The sequence below is a fragment of the Pleurodeles waltl genome, chromosome 2_2, assembly GCF_031143425.1.
Source record: "Pleurodeles waltl isolate 20211129_DDA chromosome 2_2, aPleWal1.hap1.20221129, whole genome shotgun sequence".
Lineage (NCBI taxonomy): Eukaryota > Metazoa > Chordata > Amphibia > Caudata > Salamandridae > Pleurodeles > Pleurodeles waltl.
In genome coordinates, this window is record NC_090439.1 from 947,804,166 (window position 1) to 947,825,468 (window position 21,303).

The window sequence follows — 21,303 nt, forward strand, 5'->3', positions numbered from 1 at the left end:
CAAGCAAGACTGCAAGCAACAAACAATGGATTCCTGGACCTGAAGACCTGTGGGGAGAGGAGATCAAGTCCAGAAGTCGAAAGAAGAGTCCAGGAAGGACGGGAGCCCCTGCCAACCTAGAAGATGGTGCAAAAAAGGATAATAAGAAAAGTACAGGAGAGTACCAAAGAAGATGGCTGCAGGTTTCAGCTTGGTGCAAGTGACGTCCCACGTCGAGTTGTTGGATGCAGGCTTTTTGAGTCACTGGATTTCGACAACAAGTCTTGGTTCAAGCAAGTATGGGGTTTGCGTCAAAAAGGAGCTGCCTGGACCCAGGAGGGACCTGGGGTTCTCAACTCGGACTGAGGAGACAGAGGGGGCTCTCAGCACTTTAGAGAGCCCTCAGAAGACCAGGCAACATCCACAGGAGTCCCAGAACATGAGGTCAAAGAATATGCAAAGTGCGGTAATTGCACCACTACACTGGAAGGTTCCACGCCGCTGGAGACCAACTCAGTGAGCTGTGCTTCACAGGATGGAGTGCTGTTGACCTGCGCATGAAGGATTCTTAGAAGAAGTGCACAGAAGCCCAAGGAGCTGGAGAAGACATGGTGCATGAGGAGGCAAACTCTTACCTCCACCAAATTTGGACAGCTGGACCTTTGGACAGTCTGGGTCACTTTGGTTCACCATCTGTGTTCCAGGGAGCTCACTCGTCATCAGGAGAGGAGTCCCAGAGTACCAGTTTTCATTGCAGAAGGGTGCCTGCAGAAGCAGGGAAGTGACTCTGTCACTCCACAGGAGATTCCTTCAGTTCTTCTGGTGCAGGGTGAAGACAGGCAGTCCTCTGAGCATGCACACCTTGGAAACTGTCGAAAATGCTGGCTGGAGCTGACGTTGCAGGTCACAGGAGTCATTCTGGATACTTTGTTGCAGTTACAATGGGTCCTGGAGCAGACTGTGGTTGATCTGATGGTCAGAAGCTGAAGCAGAGGATGAAGAGGAGTCCTGGAGGAGTCTTGCAAGTTGAATCTGAGGAAACACCCAGAGAAGAGACCCTAAATAGCCCTGAGAGGGGGATTGGCTACCTACCCAGGTATGCACCTATCTGGAGGGGTCTCTGATATCACCTGCTGGCACTGGCCACTCAGAAGTCTCCAGAGGGCCCCCATACCTTGGAATCCAAGATGGCTAATGCCAGGGGCACCCTGGAGGAGCTCTAGGCACTACCCGTGGGGTGGTGATGTACAGGGGAGTGGTCATTCCCCTTTCCTTTGTCCAGTTTCATGCCAGAGCAGGGACCAGGGGTCCCTGAACTGATGTAGACTGCCTTATGCAAGGAAGCCACCATCTGTGCCCTTCAAAGCATTTCCAGAGGCTCTGGGGGACTACCCTTCCCAAGCCTGTAACACCTATTTCCAAAGGTAGAGGGTGTAACACCCTCCTCCCAAACTAAATGCATTGTTCTGCCTTCCTGGGATTGAGCTGCTCAGTTCCCAGGAGGGCAGAAACCTGTCTGTGAAGTGGCAGCAGCTGGGGCTGCAGTGGAAAACTCAGAGAGCTGGTTTGGCAGTATGGGGGGTTCATGGTGGAGCATGGGATTGGCCCCCCAGTACCAGATTTGGAATGGGGGGACAATTCCATGTTCTTAGACTCCTCACACGGCCATATTAGGAGTTACCATTGTGAAGCTACATATATGCATTGACATATATGTAGTGCACGCGTGTAATGGTTTCCCCGCACTCACAAAGTCAGGGGAATTGGCCTTGGACAACGTGGGGGCACCTTTGCTAGTGCAAGGGTGCCCTCACACACACTAACTTTGCACCTAGCCTTCAGTAAATGAAGATTATGCATATAGGTGAATTATAAGTTGCCTAAGTGCAGGGAAAGTGGTTGTGAAATAGTGTGTGCAATGGCAGTCCTGTTTAAGGGTTTGTCAGAGCTCTTTATGGGTGAAAAAAGAAATGCTACAGCCCATAATGAGCTCCTGGAACTCCAATGCCCTGGGTACCTTGGTACCATATACTAGGGACTGATAAGCGGGGTCCAGTGTGCCAATTAGAATTGGAATATGGAGTCACTAAACTATAGTGACAAAATTGGTAAGAAGAGAGAGCATAAGCACTGGAGTTCTGGATAGCAGAACCTCAGTGATTCAGTTAAGTATAATGACAACACACACATAAACCGCACACTATGAACACTGGGGTCCTGGCTAGCAGGATCCCAGAGAGACAGGCAGAACATACTGACAAACAGACAGAAATTGGGGGTAACATACCAAGAAAGATGGTACTTTCCTACAGTGAAGGCATGATATTGTGTTGTCAGTTAACAACATTTCCTAAGGATGTTTAGTTGATTCACAGTGGTAATCTGGATAGACAGAGACATTATATAAAGCCAATTCATGTTGTGCATGTTTTGTTTATGTTACTGCTGAATTGATGGGATGGTGATGTAGTGTTGTGATGATTGGCTTATATTGTGGCTGATTGTGTGGTCATAAAGGAATATTGGAAGGATGTAGTTGTGGCATGATGTATGTTCTATATGGTTCTTGGGGCTTTAGTAGACATAGATCTGTTGTTACTGTTGTGTATGGAATACTGTATGTATATGTTAAGAATGTGATGACCCTCTCTCTCTCTCTCTCTCGCACTCTCTCTCTTTCTGTGGATCAGCATCGGCAGGTGAAGGAGAGGGGCACAGCTCAGTGGGGAAGCTGCTGTCCACGGAACCCAGAGTGCTGATACCACTAACACTGAGGGACCCAGTGGCCTGAAGAGCAAGGGGAATGCCACGGGGAAGACAGGATCCAGTTCTTCATCATCGAATCCTCCTCCAGTGGAATCTCCCAGGCAGTGGCGGACCCATTTGGGACCACCCCAGCACCATCTCAGTCCACCACCCCCCCTTACTGCCACTACCCTCCCTGTATCTCCCCACTAGGCCTGGGCGGAGTTCACATAGCAGCGTTATGTGGAACTAAGCAGAGTCAAGAAAAAACTCTGTTGCGCTACACAGAGTTCCGCTAGTGAGTGGAGTTTCTTGCCGCACCCATTTGTGTGACGTTTAACGTTACTGGCAAAGTGAAATTGTACCTCGCGTTGTAATTGTCACGTGAACAGCACCATGCAGTTTGCATGGGTGTGACCATATTGTTTTTTTTGCTTGTGGTGCTGGGCCATACTTTTTTATCCATCTATATCTCTCCTATCACTCTGTTTAAAAACCTATTCTCCCCTAGTTTCTTTTTATTACATTACCTTTTCTCTTTCTCTTTTATATTTAAACTTTTCTCTAAATATTTTTGTGTTTTTTGCAACTTTTTCTTTTTTCTTTTTTTCCCCTTCCTTTTTCCTAATCCTTCCTCCCTTATCTCTTCCCCCCCAAGGTCCCCAGTGCTATGGCACAGAAGGGGAACATCAGCGCCAGGCCCCCATCTGTCAGCTGCCTTCCTTATGGACGGTGACGATGTCAAGGGTGCAGCCCTGCACCATATATTCTGAGGTGGAGGTGGCTGCCTTGGTGTTCCATGTGCAGTGCCACCTCCACTCCACCTTGGCAGCAGGCGGCAGTCCCAGGTCTGGGTATGGCCTCTGGGAGCACCAGCGGTGCTGGGAGAGGGTGCACCGGGCTGTGTTCTGGAGATCTAGGGTGCGATGCACCCAGCAACAGCTGACGCACCAGTGGGCCGACATTCTCGATCAGGAGATGGACCTGCTCGACCTGCTAGGCACTGAGGGTGCGGGGCAAGGTGAGTAAAAATTCATTATTAGTTGTGCGCTATCCTAATAGTTTCTTTCCAAATAGCAAGCAATTTGCTCACACACAGGTAAGTAAACTTTATGTTACAAATACACTATTATTTGATCATCATCTTGGCAGGTGCTATTTACCTAATTGTACTTCTTTTTGGCGCTTGTTTGGGCTGATTAAGAAGTAATGCAGAAACTCCTCCTGTGTCCTGTCAAGGATAGTCATCGTTAATACATTAGTATTAGTGAATTTGTATGTTCTCTCACTTCTCTCTGCCTTTCTTTTTTTGAGCTCATACAGTGGCACGTGCCAAGCAATTTCCCAGTAATGTGTAGTAGTTTTGTATGCATCCAATCTATGCATTGAGAGATTGAGAATGAGATGAGAACTGTAGAAATCATTCATTGCAAGTTATTAGTAATTCTAAAATGTTGTTTAGGAAATGAGGAATAGGGTTAGGATGGTCCTTGATACTATTATTATTTTTATACAGGCTCCCTGAACCTCTGATGTAGAAAGGTTACTGTGCGTTTCCTTTTCCTTTAAAAAAATAATATTCTTGGAGAGATTATTTATTAAGAGTACCACTAATCTTTCCTAACTGAGGGCTGTTGTTGAGGCGGTCGAGGCAGCAGAAGGTGGCCCCTCCACAAGTCCTCCTGCTGTTGTATATATTAATATTTATTTCCCTAACTTTTACTGCTCCACACTTTTAATGTGCCTGTCTCCTAGTTTTTGTTTCCAACTCCACTTCAATTTATCTTTTTCATAAAATCTTCTTAGCCCTGCATTATCCTATTTACCTATTTTCTATACTTCAAGTTTCTTTATTTCTAACTATCTGGCTATGATAATCTGTATGTAGCTTCCTTTTGTTTGCTCTGTCAGTGAAATTTCCCTCTCCCCTTGTGTATCTTATCTTGTGGAGTGGTGGTAAGTCTTAGAGAAGACATGTACTGAAGATTGCATGCCCATGTAAGGTATTCTACATGTGTTTCATGAGAAGGCTCTCTTTTTCTTGCTCCAGGTCAATCATAAAAAAAGGAAAAATGGGTGTTTTTGAACATGGTCATGTAATTGTTTGTACCTTCCAATGTTGTGTATGTATTATTAGTAGACTAGCAGTTGATAACCGTGCACCATGGTTGGAAGTATGAGGAAGATGGGCCCATTGCATTAGTCAACCAAGACCCCATGTCCTTCATTGACCAATTCTTGCACCTTTAGTTACCGCTCGAAAAACTCAGATTCATCAATAGCTAGTTCAGATCCTCCATTACCAATTTTCTTTTCCTTGAGTACCTGGCTTTTAAAAAATTCTCAGGCAACAAAATGCTGGCCTGATATTTTGATAGAAGAGAATCCGTACCAGAAATATAGTGATGTATTTTCGGTGGTATTTTGCTATTGGAAAAAAAACAATAGGGATAGTGTTTTGTGGCCTCTAAATTGTGTAATTTGTTTTCTAGCCACCCCAACCACCAGTGTCACGGTCAGCAGCGACAGTGCCAGCACCGACACGGCTGCAGGAGCGGATGAGTGGGGAGTCTCTGCAGTGGCGGGCAGTGGTAAGTCCTATTGCTTGATTATTGACAATTAGTAATATAGATGTAGCAAAGAGATTGCGAGTCGCAAAATGCGAAAATCGCCGTTTGCGAGTCGCAAATGCCTCTTTGCTATGTAGAAATGCATTTTGCGAGCCAGATCCGACTCACAAAATGCATTTCCGACTCGCAAATAGGAAGGGGTGTTCCCTTCCTACTTGCGACTCGCAATGCTATGCAATTCCATTTCACGGTCGCAAATGGAATCGCAGTTACCATCCACTTGAAGTGGATGATAACCCAGTTGCAAACGGGAAGGGGTCCCCATCGGACCCCTTCCCCTTTGTGACTGGACATAAAAATATTTTTTCAGAGCAGGCAGTGGTCCAAGGGACCACTACCTGCGCTGAAAAAATCCGAAACAAAAGGTTTTTTTTTTTTTCTAAGTGCAGCTCGTTTTCCTTTAAGGAAAATGGGCTACACTTTTAAAAAAAAAAAACTGCTTTATTTAAAAGCAGTCACGGACATGGTGGTCTGCTGTCTCCAGCAGGCCACCCTCCCCGTGAGTGCCCAGACTTGCTATGGGGTCGCAAATTGCGACCCACCTCATTAATATTAATGAGGTGGGTCTTTGCGACCCCATAGCGAGTCGCAGAAGGTGTCTGAGACACCTTTCTGCATTTGGTTTTGCGAGTTGCAATTTGCGAGTCGCTATGAATCGCAAATTGCAAGTCGCAAACTCGCAAATTGCAAGTCGCAAAACCATACTTACCTACATCTGGCCCATAGTCACTACATTAGTGTACTAGTGTTGTTTACTCACTCATCAACACCCTGCTTTGGAGATGCAGCAGGAGTTAAGTAAGTATTGGGCTCTTCTATCTGCGACTCAGAAGACTATTGGGCAGATTTAGGGAAAGTTATGCTACACCCAGTGCAGCCCCACTTTCCTTGTGCCCCTTAGAGCCCCCTACCGCCACCAAGTGTGTGCAGTATTTAAAAGACAGTGCACCATGGCGCAGGGTAGGGGGTGATAGCATAATTATTTTTTTACCCTAATGATGTACTCTGTATGAGTAGCGCCAAAATTCAGGCACTACTTCAGCAGAGTGCATAGGGGCCCATTATAAATAATGGCATCCCCTCTTTTAATGCCTGCTCTGAGCAAGTGTTAAAAGTGCCAAAAAAAGTCACAAGGAAGTCTTTTAGATTTCCTTGTGCCATTTTTTTGCCCCCCCTAATGTGGTAACACCCTCTTGCATACATTATGCCTGGCACAGGCATAATATGGCACAAGGGTTTACAAAGTAGTGCAATGCATGCATTGCATCACTTTGTAAATATAGCGTGGGGAAAATGCCACTTTAGCGCCACCTTAATGTAAACAAAATGATGCTATGGTGGCACTAAGCTGGAGCTAGGGGTCTTAAATATGTCCCTAAGGTTTATAAAATGTATTTTAACTATGATGTGTTTTGGGAAAATGAAAAAAGGATGGAAGTAGAATGGATGGGTGAAATATAATGCAAGTGAACAGATGTGTGTGTAGATTAAAGGGTGCATAATAATAATCATATAGGTGGGTGATGAGGAGGATGAGAGGATGCATGTGTGGATGAAGGATGGATGAAAGGTTATACCGGGAGCGGATGCCAGCCCAGGTGGGTAAAAGGGTATGGCTGAAAGGATTCCATGCCTGGATGGCTGAACGGACTCATTGCGTGGGTTAGATCTCTTGGATGGATGAATGGGTGAAAGGATGCATGGGTGGTTGTTAGGTAAATGTATGCTGGCGAAAGGTCAGTAGAGAGCCATGTTTGGAATTTGGATGGTATTAAATGGTAAAGGACTGGATAAGAGAATGTAAAGCTTGTAAATTGTAAATGGTGTGTATCAAAGCCAAGGGTGAAAAAGAATAAGGGGGTCATTACGACCTCGGCGGTCTTTTCAAAAGACCACTGAGGCCGCGGGAGACAGAATACCGCCATTGCCGGCGGTATTTCTGTCTCCCTATTATGACATTTCCGCTGGGCCAGCGGACGGTAACAGTGTTACCATCCGCTGGCCCAGCAGAAATGCCACATCATAATTGCAGCCGGCTCGTAATAGAGCCGGCGGCAATGCTGATGTGCAGCAGGTGCAGTAGCACCCGTCGCACATTTCACTGCCCAAAATTCGAGCAGTGAAATGTGCGACGGGGCTATGCCTTGTTGCCCCTGCACTGCCCATGCCAAGCGCATGGGCAGTGCAGGGGCCCCCAGGGGCACCCCAAGTCCCCTTACTGCCGGCCTTTCCATGGCGGTGTGTACCGCCATGGACAGGCCGGCGGTCGGGCACTCATAATCCACAGGGCAGCGGTGCTGGCCCCGCTGCCCTGGGGATTATGACCGCCAGGCGGAATCCTGGCGGGAAAGTGGAGGGGCCGACGGTATGGCCGTGGCAATTCCGCCACGGTCATAATTGCTGGCGGAACACCGCCAGCCTGTTGGCGGTGTTACCGCCAACATACCACCGGCTGCCAGGGTCGTAATGACCCCCTAAGTGTACTAGAAGAACACATATACATGATGAATATATAAAGGCTGCAAATGAAGAAACAAGGGAACTCCTGTGGATAGAGGCACTCTTCTCACCTACTTTACTTGCTTGGAATGTTTTTTATCAAAGGTTTGGATAGTGTTTCATAATATTCCCTTGACTCACAGTATTTTTGAAGCAAGGCAGGTAATCAGTACCCCAGCATCCATTTACCATGGCCTCCCTCCCTCGCTATGGCCTTTTATCAGTGTCACCCATGATGACCTAACAGTTGCATGGTTCAGTTCAGCAGAATCAGCACTGCAATGTTGGCTGTTCAATGTGCGTCTGTCAGCTTAAGCTAAACTAATGTGTCAAACACTTTCAATGCATGGCAAAGCTAAAAAAAGGTGTGTTTCCCTTTTCTCCCAGTGCCCACTATGTTGGTCACTTCCTAGTACTTCCCTCCTTTAATCTTTCTTAAGTTCTGTCACAGACTTCTGAATAATTTGAAAAATTCAATCTTTGGTTGTGCCACACTTTTCAAGCCAAGTGATAAATATAATTCATTGTGGCTTCCAAAATGGATTTACTTCTGTTTTAATTTTCCCCTGAGTCACACTACTTGCCAAACCTTAGGCACATGATGATGATGATGATGAGGAATTGATTGATCTGTAAAGTGTGTACTCTACCTACCCTCCCTAATAAACTCTAACTTACCCTGCAGTTGAGTACGCTAAAAAGATTCCTTTCCTTATTGCAAAGCAATGTATTTTTTTGGGGAAAAAAGTAGTTATTACAATGTGTGGTTGAGAATGGGCATGAGGACAGTGAGTAAAGTGGTCCATAAGTAAGTACCTTAATTTTCCTGAACGGGCTGGTCTGTGGTGATGCGAATGCGCCACATACAATCAAAATCCCATTCCTTAATCCTTTCCCTGTACTGAAGTGAATTGTTTCTCCCACCACCTACTTATGACAGACAGTATGTCTGCATGATTGATTATATTATGTGGCGTGTTTCATTCTTAGTATTCATCGGCCTTGTAGTCCATGTACTAAGAAGAACAGGGCCACTGAAATAAAATAATTTTCTAGTACAGCTGCCCCAGTTGCAGACAGTAATGAGTATGACTTTGGCGCCAGCTGAGCTTGTCATGCCACCATTATTTTAGCACAACGGTAGAGAGAAGAATACTCGTACTCCATAGTGAATAATACAGCTGTAACAGTTATCACCTGAAAATTTAACAGCCCGAGGTGACCACCAAATGTACTGCTACTGTGCCATGGCACAACATGATTTTAAACAAGTGCTTTGCTCTTAGCATTCATTACAATTTCTAATTGTTTTCTTGATATAGCTATTCATGCTGTTCCGCCATCACTGCAGGAAATAGCATTCCGGCTGTGGCGGGCAATGCTGGAGGCCATACTGGATGAGTACCAGCGGCTGGTGGTCCTCAAGGAAGAGGAGGACGAGGCGGCAGCCACGCCCCATTGCCTCCAGCCCAACAACACCTACTCCTCGTGCCAGGGCAGCCATCTGCCATTGCATTGTCTGTGCTGCCCTCCACCTTAAAGACCGCCTTCCAAAAACTGCATCTTTTGGATGCTGGTTCAGTTAGAGGCCTATCAGGCACGTGTGGAGGGGGTCCTCAGGAGAATCCTGGCCCACCTTTAGTGCCCTCCACTGTCCCTTTTTGAACCTTTTATTTTTTGTGGGTGGACTTGTTTTGGGAGGGGAGGGTTGCAATGGGTTTGTGAAGGACTTTTTTTTTTTTGTTGTACTCCTATGAAGCATTGGACAATTAGACATTTTCTGTTTTGAACATGGTTTTGGGAAAGGGACATTTGTTTATGGATAGTGGTGGGCCAGTTGTGGGTGGAAGGAGTGGGTCCTTATTTATTATTTTTGTTAGGGACGGGGTTAAATAAATGGTTATTAACAGTTCTTTGTGCCTAACATCTTTGTGGGATATTTTACTTCACACTGCTGCCTTCAAGCAGTGTGTTTTCAAAATCTGCTGATAGTGTATTCTTTTTAGCACAGCATGTTTTACAAATCTGCTGATAGTGTATAACAATTATTTATACAGTTAAGTAACTGTGTCCCAATACACTTCTAGTTTCTGCAGTGCATCCTGCAAAATTTGACCCATAGGAGTGGGGCAGAGAGATTTCCCATTGCCAATTATATTGCCTAAACTAAAGGTACAACAGTGCTCCATAATGATGATGATGATGATGATGAAGGGAGGGTTGCATGGTTTCTCAAGGTGCCATGGTGGTGTAGCAGTAGAATGCTAGCGCACTAACAGTGAAAGTGTCAGAAGCGAGGTCCCACGCCACTTAAGTGTACTCAAGTGAAGATCTTGCACACTGAGGTGAGGTTACATCTACCACATCCACCCTACCAAGTGTGAGATTAAACAATGGTGTAAATTATGAACACCTCAATCAATCACACAGCCCGGGGGAAAAGGGTTAGGGATTTGGAAGGGATTTTGTGAAAGGTGTGACAAAATGACAGACACAGTACAAACACCATATTCATCTGTGAAATGATCAGCAGCCTGTTGTGGGAGGAATAGAAAAATATGAATACGTATGACACGGATAACTTTATTTCCTGCCAGCCCCATTGAGACCCAAGTTGTATATATCTAAAAATGTTTGGTCAGCTACGTTTGCAATATAGTGCATATAATTAACCATGGGATGAAGCTAACACACACAGTTCTAAAAAAAAGAATATTGAAAGAAAAATGATACCTGTCTGCATTGCCAAATTGAGTGGTGCAACTGCAATCTTCTTCGATTGCCCTGTCAATCTTCTTGGGTGCCTGCCTGAAGCAGTCTGATAAGGTAAGCATGAGTGTTATGGTGCAAGAGAAGAGAAGGCCTGTGGATTGTAAAACAGAAATGATTATCATGATATTGTAGAATCAAGAATGATGGAATGGAAGGTAAGTTGCATTAGGAGTAGTGTACCAAGCGGACACAAAGGTGGCAGAACAAGAGCAAAGACCTTTGCGATCATCTACCAACAATCACAGATAAATGTCAGCATGCATCGGGATGATCAAACTCATCATAACCTTTAGCCTAGAGCACTGCATAATGTGGCATTATCATCCATCTCATGTCTGTCTCCTCCAGTTTCTACAACAGGCACCCCTACCCATCCACATAGTTTCAAGTTAGAGCCAGCCGGCAGACACACACAGCTGCATTGCATTTCCCAAATCAAGTAATTGATGTACCTCTCACCACCAGTCCACAGATTGGAGTAGGTCTCTTAGACTCATCCTCACATCACCTCTGTTGATTTCCATGAAGTTTATAACTTAATTCTGGCAGTTGTTTAAGTTGTCAAATCACACTTGGATTCCTTCCATCATACTCCACACTCTGATTAAAAATGATTATGTCCAACACCATACCAACTGCTCTTGAGAGTCACAGACTCTTGACCCATCTGAGATAGAGCAATCTGCAACTGTTTAACAGCAAGAGAAACTTTGAGTGTTTTTATTTTCTGGACTAGAATTGTGTTTGTAAGCTAAGTGGACTGGTCAGGACTTCTTTGACAAATGTGAACCAGAAAGCAGAGCACCAGAAAACAAAGCAGTGTGAAAACACCAGCAAACAAATGTTGATAAGTGTGAAAGGGGAAGGGGGAAATAATTACCTTCAGGAAAATAATTATCACCCATTATTATTTTTATGCCACCAACAGTGTAAATTGATCACAACACAAACACAAATCAGCGTAATATATTTAAACAATATCAACACCCACTCTCACTATCTGCCGCCACTAGAGATGATGAGTCACATGAACCATCTCAATTCTCAACATTGAAACAAGTATCCCTCATATCAATCATTGAGGCATAGATAGCATTACTTACCTGTTCCAATCAAGCAAAGTGGCACATTGCTGATCCTCTTCAATTTAGGAAACGAAACACACATTGGCCAGTAAGTTGTAAGTCAAATACCTGGAGCAGTCCTGCTAGGGGACAAAAGCAAGGATAGGCACAGAATGAAGGCAGAATGAAGGCAGGCACTGTCTCAAATCTCCCTGAAGGGATTTTGGTGGGTTTGAGGGTTTCCTCGATGCACATTGGTCAAACTACAATTCGGCCATACACGCTGCAGTCATTTAGACAGAAATATTTAATATAATATGGTTCCCACAGCTAGCTACTATTTTTCAAAGCTGTTCATAGTAGAAAGTGGAAAGCTCTATGGTGCCACAGGTCTAGTCAGGGAAGTACAGTTTGTCCTCAAACTCAGGTGTTTCACCCAGAAGTTGGTCAGCTAACACACGTCCATGACCTGAGTCCGACCAATCATCACCCTCATCCACCTCCTGCTATACTTCAGCTTTGCTGTAATTTGGTGGTATAAAGTGCTGATTCATTTTGATCCTGGTCAGTCTTGCGACATTTTGGGGAAGGAGACTGGTCCTTCTCTCTGTCACAACTGCACCAGCTGCACTGAACGCATGCTCAGCAGATACACTGGCTACATAGCAGGCCAGATAAGTTATTGCCAGCCTGCTGAGCACTGTCCATTGGCGCCTCATCCTATACCAATGCACCAATGGGTTTTGATCCAAATAGACCTCCGTTGGGTCATCTAGGTAGGCCTGGACCATCTGCTCAATAGTCATTGGTCCTCCACCTTGCTCGGGCTCTATCACCTTCACCTCTGCAGTGGACTTAAACCCTGCCTTTAGAAACCAGTCAAATGCAGATTTTGGGGCTGCTGCTCCTCTTCCTGTTGTAGTTGCTGGGTCGATTTTGACTGTTGAGCCAACATCACTGTCCAGGCTCTATGGAAGTTATAGGCTGCACCCCAGACCGTCTGCCTGTGTGTGGGCATCTAATTTCCAGTCGTTCTTTTTCTAAGTCTCTGGCTTGCTTAGCAATCCATGTTTTGTAGGTTGAAACATCCCCATCTGAAAAAGGAATGAAAGTGGTCAGTAATTGTTTGCACCGTGGGTCAAGATATTGTGGCACAGATGTAATGTTTCAATGATATAATGTCTCTTTGAAGCCTGGTATTAAAGGATAAGTGAAGGATTAAGCTCTCTCAACTCCTGCACATCTCTTTTTTCATCCACACCTGTGTATGTTTCAGATACTTCCTTTAGCTGTTTATGCAGCATATGCACCAATGTGATAGCTTGGGCCATGGTACAGTCCTCTTTGCTGACTTCTGGTGTAAACATTTCAAAGGGAAGTAGCATTTTTGTCAGGCATTTGACCCGGCCCCATTGGTCCATCTCAATGATCATGCCTTTCACAGATGCATCTCCTCTGCATGACATATTCATTGATCGGTCTGTACTGCTCAATCCATGGCTGTAACATGTAATGAGTAGAATTCCAATGTGTAGCCACCTCCTGTAACAGGGCTTTAAGTCGTATTCTATTATCACACTGGATAATCCTCAACAGATTGTGGGCTTTAGGGAGAATAGCTAAAGTAAGTGCATTTTCTTCTGCATGTGGACAGTAAGTTGCTGACTCAGGATTCTTTTTTGAGGAAGTCCTTTACAATGATGTTTATGCAGTGTGCCAAACATAGGACCCTGAAATAGCCACCATCTGACATGGCCTTAACTATACTACTTCAATTGTCCTTTGCAATAAATCCAATGCTAAGCCCTCTGTGGTGCAGCCATTCAAAGACCTTGTTGTTAAAGTCATTTAAGATGTTTGCAGCTGTATGAGATTTCTTGATGGGCAACATAGCTACTGTTGCATGCTTCTGAGTACCATTAAAATGTCAGTTGTGTCAACACCTGCAGATATCATTTATCTAACCTCCACAAAAGAGATCCAGTGTGCAGTGATGCACATGTAATACATGGACTGGCAACTGGTCCACATGTCTGTCGTCAGTGGATTGTTTGGACAGCACTCGGCTGCAAAGCTTGTCCAACCAATTCCAGCACATCATGATTTATCATTAGAACAGCAACTCCGGTGAAATAGGTCCAGCTGAGAACCTTCCATTTCAAGCAGATAGCTGCCACAAATTCTACAAAAAAAGAAAAAAGGGTGTAGGTCCAAAGTTAACATTTTAGCCAGCTTACCATTGTTCAAGAAGTGTTGATGGGTGGTTGCGTTCATACTTCCCCTCCTGCCTAAACATGGCAGTAATAGTAGCCTAGATTTTTTTTATTTGCTGTTGTCACTGATGCAGGTGACGTAGAAGGTGATGGTAGGCTCAATGTGCGCCTCAGGTGGGCAGCCACTGAAGGTTCTTCCCTTGGTCTTTCGACCTGACTCTGAGTCTTCCTGTGCCACTGCGATGTTGCTGATGTGGGCGACAATACTACTGCGCAGCTGGGGACAGGGCTGATTTGTGAAAAAAAAGTCACCCTCTTCTACACCTTTCCACCATGATCGATCAGATTCACTGCTTTCAACACCTTCACTAACACCACTTGCAGGCTTTTCCGTTTGATCTCTAAGGTACGCCTCCCAGTGGATTGTGTGGTGTTTTCTCAAATGGGTTGTTTGGTCTCCGGTTCCATAGTTTATACCAAGATTACCCCGGCTAGCACTTGCTTGGCAAATGGAGCATATGGCAATATTTGGCCCCTTTTCAATAACCATAAAGAAGTATCAGTATCTAACTGGGGCGGTCAACTTTCTAACATTGGTGACACTGCCAATGTCTGAAGAAGTGGTAGGTAGAAGTTGTTTTGATGATGTTTGCCTTTCTGCAGTGCCTTCTTTTACTGAGGTGGGTGTGGATGTAGGTTGCACCTGGGGCCTTGTAAATATGGGAGATGGTGGAGGTGGTGGTATTGCTGCCACATCTCTTGGAGCAGGTTGAGAAGATGGGGTAATGTTTGACTCGACGAGGGCTGGGTTAACATCCATGATGACTGGTTCACCATCAGACTCGTCAACCTATTCTTCTTCATTCATAACTCTAAGGCTTTCAGGATCCTTCCTTTTTACTCCTTCCCTCTTTTGGTGTGTCTCAGACTGAGGTGTCATCTAAGTGGAGTTTTGATCATGGGGGCTTGAGGAGGAAGATGGTGGATATCTGGAAGATAGTAGATCTTGTGAAAGAGGGTCTTCATTGACTTACTCTACATGAAGCTCAACGTCCTGATGTGCTCCTAATTCGGGAGGAACTGCTATTGCTAGCTGCTGCTGTTGTTGTTCACTAGCCTGAGCTTCCGACGATAGGTACTACTTTGAGAAAGAGATAGGTCCAATGCAATATCACTACTCGTCGGTGTTCCTGTGATTAGAAAGGCTGCCTTTGTGCCAGACGTGGTCCTTGGCCTACTTTTGAATGGGGCCACTGATGTAGGAGTGGTGCTCCAAGCTTGCTCTCCAGAGGCTGGTGCGACAGGCACACATCTTTGACTAAAAAAGGTCTGGGTCGACATACCAGTGGTGGGAAGCTTCTTCTTTTCACAGGCCGCTTTCTTGGTAGCACTTTCTTTGGGGCCATTTTGAAGCTGTCAGTTGGCAGTAGCACTCAGCTTCAGCAACTTAAGAGCGGTCAGTGTGATCATGAGTGTGATCATGATTCACATCGAGCACAAACCTTCTGTCTGGCATTACTGTGGGTGATGTCTCTTTCTCTTTGCATACCTAAAAGCAAACTTGCAAGAAGGATCAGTGAAACGTGGCATTGTTGTTGCAGTTGCATTAGTAATAGAAACAAACACTATTATAGATTGGTTCCTTAAACATATACATAATTATGAAATACAGTGTATCCATTCATAAAAACAACACACCAACATTAACTTTCATTAGCATGTACAGTAATGAAGGATAAGAAAGAGCAACAACTACAACATAAAAAATGTAATTGTTAGCTTTAGCTGTCTTCATCAAGTTGGCATGTGGCATCCAGGAAGGTGCTTGTGACCAATGGAATAATAATCCCTGAATAATGTAATGTTATGTAAAGTAGTGCAACTGTGCGTCTATGGCAGACATGGGGATAATGGGGAACATAGGGGAAAAAATGAAATAAAATATATATTTTTTTAAATGTATTACAAAAATTGAAAAGCAAGAAAAAACGTTTTTAAAATGTTTAAATATTATTTTTTAGAATGCTATTATAAAATTAAGTAAGATAAAGGTTGTGAAAACAAATTATAAGAAAAGGATAAACAATGTTTAAAATAGATGAAAAATCACAGGGATTTTGGAGGCAAAGAGGAACTGCCCAATAATGAAGCATCACACTCATCTGGGTGTGTGATGGCTCCTGCTTCTGAGCAATCAGACCCCCCAGTCTTGCTCAGTCCTCTTATGACTCACTGCTTTCACCTTTCTTTTCCTTGTGACTTTGAGGAACAGCATACTCTGTGTGAATCCAGGTTAAGTTGATCACATGCCTCACATTGCAGCTGCTGTATCATCTTTGACTCTGTCAAATGTGATGATGTATCCATTTACAACATCTGTGACTGCAATCTTCTGTTGTGTTTGGCACCTTCATAATACTCAGTGATAACTTTAGTGCAGTCAGCTCCTCCAGCTCCACCTCTTGTTTCCCCTGCTTCTTCTGGTACCAGTATGCCATGTCACACATTCTCTATTCTAGTCTTGCATTACATCTTCAACACTGCAGATCTGAAAGTCTTACCTTCTGATTTGCTAAAGATTTCAGAATGACATGAACTCAGCTAAACATGAAAAAGAGGAGTTGATGCTGCCAGGTTCTAATGGTTGGCAGATTGCTTTGAATTTCTCTCCTGTTTCTCAACATCCTACATGGTTAAATTAGGCTTGAAACTATTTCCTAGCTTGATCACTTACCAATGTGCCTTAGCATACAATCACATTTAATCATTTTCAGAATGAATTCATATATACATATTTACAAATACTAAGAATGCTGCTATTCAATGGTGTTCTGTGCCTTTCCTTATTTCTGCTGATGACCCCACAGTGAACATTTATTTGGCTCACATTACCATTTATGTATATTTGTTGTTTATTGTTTTTACAAAGTAACAATAGCTTCTTATAGGCTGACGATTTATGAATGAGTTCATATGTCCTGAAATCATACATTATGATACTTTGAAAGAAGCACAGTAGTCCTGGACATAAATGCAGGAGAAATTAGGAAAAGTTTGGTTCACCCTTTAAATCCCAAATCACTAGGCTTGTTTTTCTCATAATAATGTTGAGAAATGGTAAATAAGGTCTGTGTGATAGACTCTTTAAGAGAATTAAGCTTGAGATTTTTGAGACAGAGCATTTGCCTCCCATTGTTTGCATCAAGTTTGCACAGTGGTGCTTGCTGGTGTTAATTATCTGCTTCTCAAAAGAACAGTAACATAACATAGAAGAAGAATGGTCATGCTGTTCTGAGTTGGCTGCTGATTGGGAAAACATTCTGAGGCACATTTTCTAGGATTTCCTGTATGAGGCATAAAAGGGAGAATGCAGAAATGCTCCACATTACTTTATTTTTACAAAGATATGGAGCATATCTCTTTTCTCCCTGTGCTGCTTGTGTTAATGCAGGATTGATTTGTGTAGTAAAGGATGCCTTCCCTGCACAAAAACAATCCTTAGAGACATATTCTACATCTGCTGCATTCCTACGCCCGTAGCCAGGAATATTTGGTTTGGGGGTGGCATGGTCCCTGTAATGCAACATTAAGAGAAAGTTCCAGCCAGGTTAAATTGTTTTAAAGCTTTGGAACAAAGAATCTGCTATATTAATGTAATTTCAAAGCAGGTGACATATTTTTATTAACATTTTTTTTAATTATAGTGTACACTTCCCTGAGGATTTCTTTGTGAAAATGTAATTTATTGTAAAGTTCCAAGTTCAATCTCAAAATGTTCTAAATATCTGGTATACCCATTTTAAACATACTCTCATTACCATTCTCAGAAGGATAAAAGACTTAGGCGGTCATTCTGACCCTGGCGGTCAAAGACCGCCAGGGCGGAGGACCGCGGGAGCACCGCCGACAGGCCGGCGGTGCTCCAATGGGGATTCCGACCGCGGCGGTAAAGCCGCGGTCGGACCGGCAACACTGGCGGTCTCCCGCCAGTGTACCGCCGCCCCATTGAATCCTCCAAGGGGATTCCGACCCCCCCTACCGCCATCCAGATCCCGGCGGTCCGACCGCCGGGAACCGGATGGCGGTAGGGGGGGTCGCGGGGCCCCTGGGGGCCCCTGCAGTGCCCATGCCACTGGCATGGGCATTGCAGGGGCCCCCGTAAGAGGGCCCCTACAGGTATTTCACTGTCTGCTTGGCAGACAGTGAAATACGCGACGGGTGCCACTGCACCCGTCGCACAGCTTCCACTCCGCCGGCTCGATTCCGATTCATCGTGGAAGCATCTTTCCCGCTGGGCTGGCGGGCGGCCTGAAGGCGGCCGCCCGCCAGCCCAGCGGGAAAGTCAGAATTACCGCGGCGGTCTTTTGACCGCGCAGCGGTATTCTGGCGGCCCCCGACAGGCCGGCGGCGACCGCCGCCGGTCAAAGTCGGAATGAGGGCCATAGTTAGCTTTCTCAGGAATTTAAGCCAATGACCGAAATGTAGCAGCATTGCAAGGGATCTTACTAAGTACCAGTTAACAGAAAGGGAATAAAGACAGGAGTAAACTGATATTTATTAAGGTCCTTTAACAAAGGAGCAGGCCTTTAATGGCTGGTATAGCTTGCTACTGTGGGCTGCTAGATTATTAGAACATTCCGCCCCTAGAGGGCAAACTGTTCTAATTACTGAAACAAAGGCGTCAAGGAGCCTGAGGGGGTTAAAATCATTCGGCTCCTTGAGGCCTTTGTTCAGAGCAGCAGGCAACATTGGAATGTTGGAGCTCAGGGCTTCTACCAGCCATTGGAAGACTGAGCACTCCATTGTCTTCAATGAAGCTCTCAACATTCCATTGTTCTAATATTACTTATGTACTCAGTGCTGATGGTGAACCTGTACGGTACAACAGAGATGAATCCTTAGAATGCACTTCTATAATTGTGAGAGAGTGTAGCTTATATAATCAATATTAACATGAAATGCTTATGAACTAATGTATAATAATGCTGCATAGAAAAATGTATTAATGTATTTTGCTAAATGCATGTTTGAAATGTGCCCACGGGGAGTGGCCGCCACTGTATACAATGATTAATTAAACTGACTAATAATGATGAAATGTTATGCTAAAGTATGGTTTTACACTAATTATTAAAGGTTATACGCTAAAGTTCTGCTAATAAATCAATAGGCTTTAGTTAGCATAAGTCGAGGCCTAGCTGCCTGGTTTTCATATTAAATGCGTTTTTCTAACATGCATTGTGCTGACTTGCTGAAGGACATGAACTCGTGTTTTTCCAAAAGCTAGAAGATGAATGTAACTGTAGTAGATCCGTTCTCATGAAATTCGACTTGCTCAAGGAAAAAGTTTTTGCTGAATGCAACAGTGTAGACTAGTCTCAGAGCCACTGACTGAAGCTGCGCAAAAGACCACAAGAGTATGAAATCGTACCGGACATTCTACCCACTGAAGACGTCAGTCATAAGGACCAATAAACTACGTGAGAACTGTTATGGGGTGACAAATTTGATGAGCTAATCGGTAACCTATTGGATGGAGATAGTGGGGTTCAACACCTTAACCAATGGAAAATTAGGGGACTGTACAACAGAAAAGGGATAAAAACCTTTGACACAAGGAAATAGTTTAGATTAGAGATCAGGAGACTAGGAGTTAGGGAGATGCTATTGCAAACTTTGCTATGACCCAGACACTTTGTCACTCTGCATAGAGACTTTGCTGTTTGGTTCTTAAAACCATCCTTGCCCCTATATTGCCCGTTTATACTTTACCTCCTTATGAGGGAAGTACCCTTTTTACCCTCTTACCCGACTTGCTGAGTTCCTGACTGATGGCGAATCAACTGAAGTCCTGAGGACAAAGACTGAATCTGTATGCTGACCCAATACGGAGGGTAACTATATGACAATGAAATTGTGATTGTCTGTTTGCTTTTCCTTTCTAGGTACCAACTGCTTCTTTTGACAGAGACCTTAGTTAGAGGTTTTCCAAATTGATGTTTCTAAATTGTTTTGCATGAAGCCCAACATGCCAATGCTAATTTGTGGATAGTTAAGGGGTTGATTAAGCTGACACAAATAGACAAATGACTGAATCTATGCTTTGTTGAATGATGCACTAATGTTACTCTGTTAAGAATAACCTATGTTGACGCCGTGTTATGTTTTAATATTTGTGATTCTTGCTTTGATGAAGTCTTATCAGAGTTGCCATATTGTGACTATGCTAATGTGTTTCTTGGTTTTGAGATTAATAAGGGAATAAATATCACAAAATCGTACTAAACTGGTGTGGTTATTCATGGCTGAAAGGTCATGGTGGTTTCTTGACTCTTACTAATGTCTTTGACTAAACTGAATTGTCTTAATATAGTAAATATTGATGACATTATTGACATATTGATTGACATGCTGATCAGCTATCTCATCCTAAGATGTGTTCAATCAGGGTCAAAAGATTCATTGGCCTAAAACGAGTCCCAAAGTCTATAAATTAGTCATAAATGGACGCGTTAGCAGTTCTGGTAGCAGAGGACGGTTTGGCTCTTTGGGGGCCCTAGGACGAAGAACCATTGTTTAGGATTGTTTTTTGAGATAATGCAAATTAGAGGTATGATGTGTTTCTAAATTCCCCATGACTTTCTCGGAATCTCGGAGCCTGTCTAGGTGAGCTGGGTATGTTCTCGGCGTTCTAGCATGTGTGGTGTAGAATTTGCGCTTGCTCAGCTTATGCATATTGCAGATGACTTGTGAAGTTTGTGTGAATTATAGGCCAGGAAATGTTTTGGTAGGAGGGGGCGTACTCCGCAGTATGAGAGTAGGGAAGTCGGCGAAATTCATGTGAGTATGGCGCTTTGTGCTAAAAAAATATCCACGTGGGTTGTTGGTGATGTACGGACCCGTCGTGGTTAAAGACTCCGGAGTATATTGACAAGTGTAGGAGGCACTTGGGTTTATGTTGTAATTTGTGCGGTTTAATCGGTCAATCGGGCGTGGTTGACAAGTCGAGTTTGAGTCAAAGTGTGTGAGTGAAACCTTCGATGGAGATTTGGCAAGCTCTAAAGTGCACTAGAACAAACCATTGACAAGTCAAGAGCAGGATTTGTGGGTCGAATTCTGCTTGCGTATGTGGGAGCTGAGAAGGAGAGAGTAGCGGCCGAGGCTTCAAGTGAAATCTCTGTAAAGTTCTGAAGCGATTGTGTTACCCTTCCTGTAGTAAACCAGCAAATGTGGTTTTTTTGGTGTTAAAGGTGCTTGCAATATATTGCATTAGTTCTGTGTGAGGAGGACAAGCCGCAAGACTTTGTCAGCCGCAGAGTGTGTGAGTGTGACGTCATTTGAGCCGCGCTGGGATAGGTCAGTTGCCGAGAGGGGTCGCGCATGGATTTGCAGCCGTCCGTG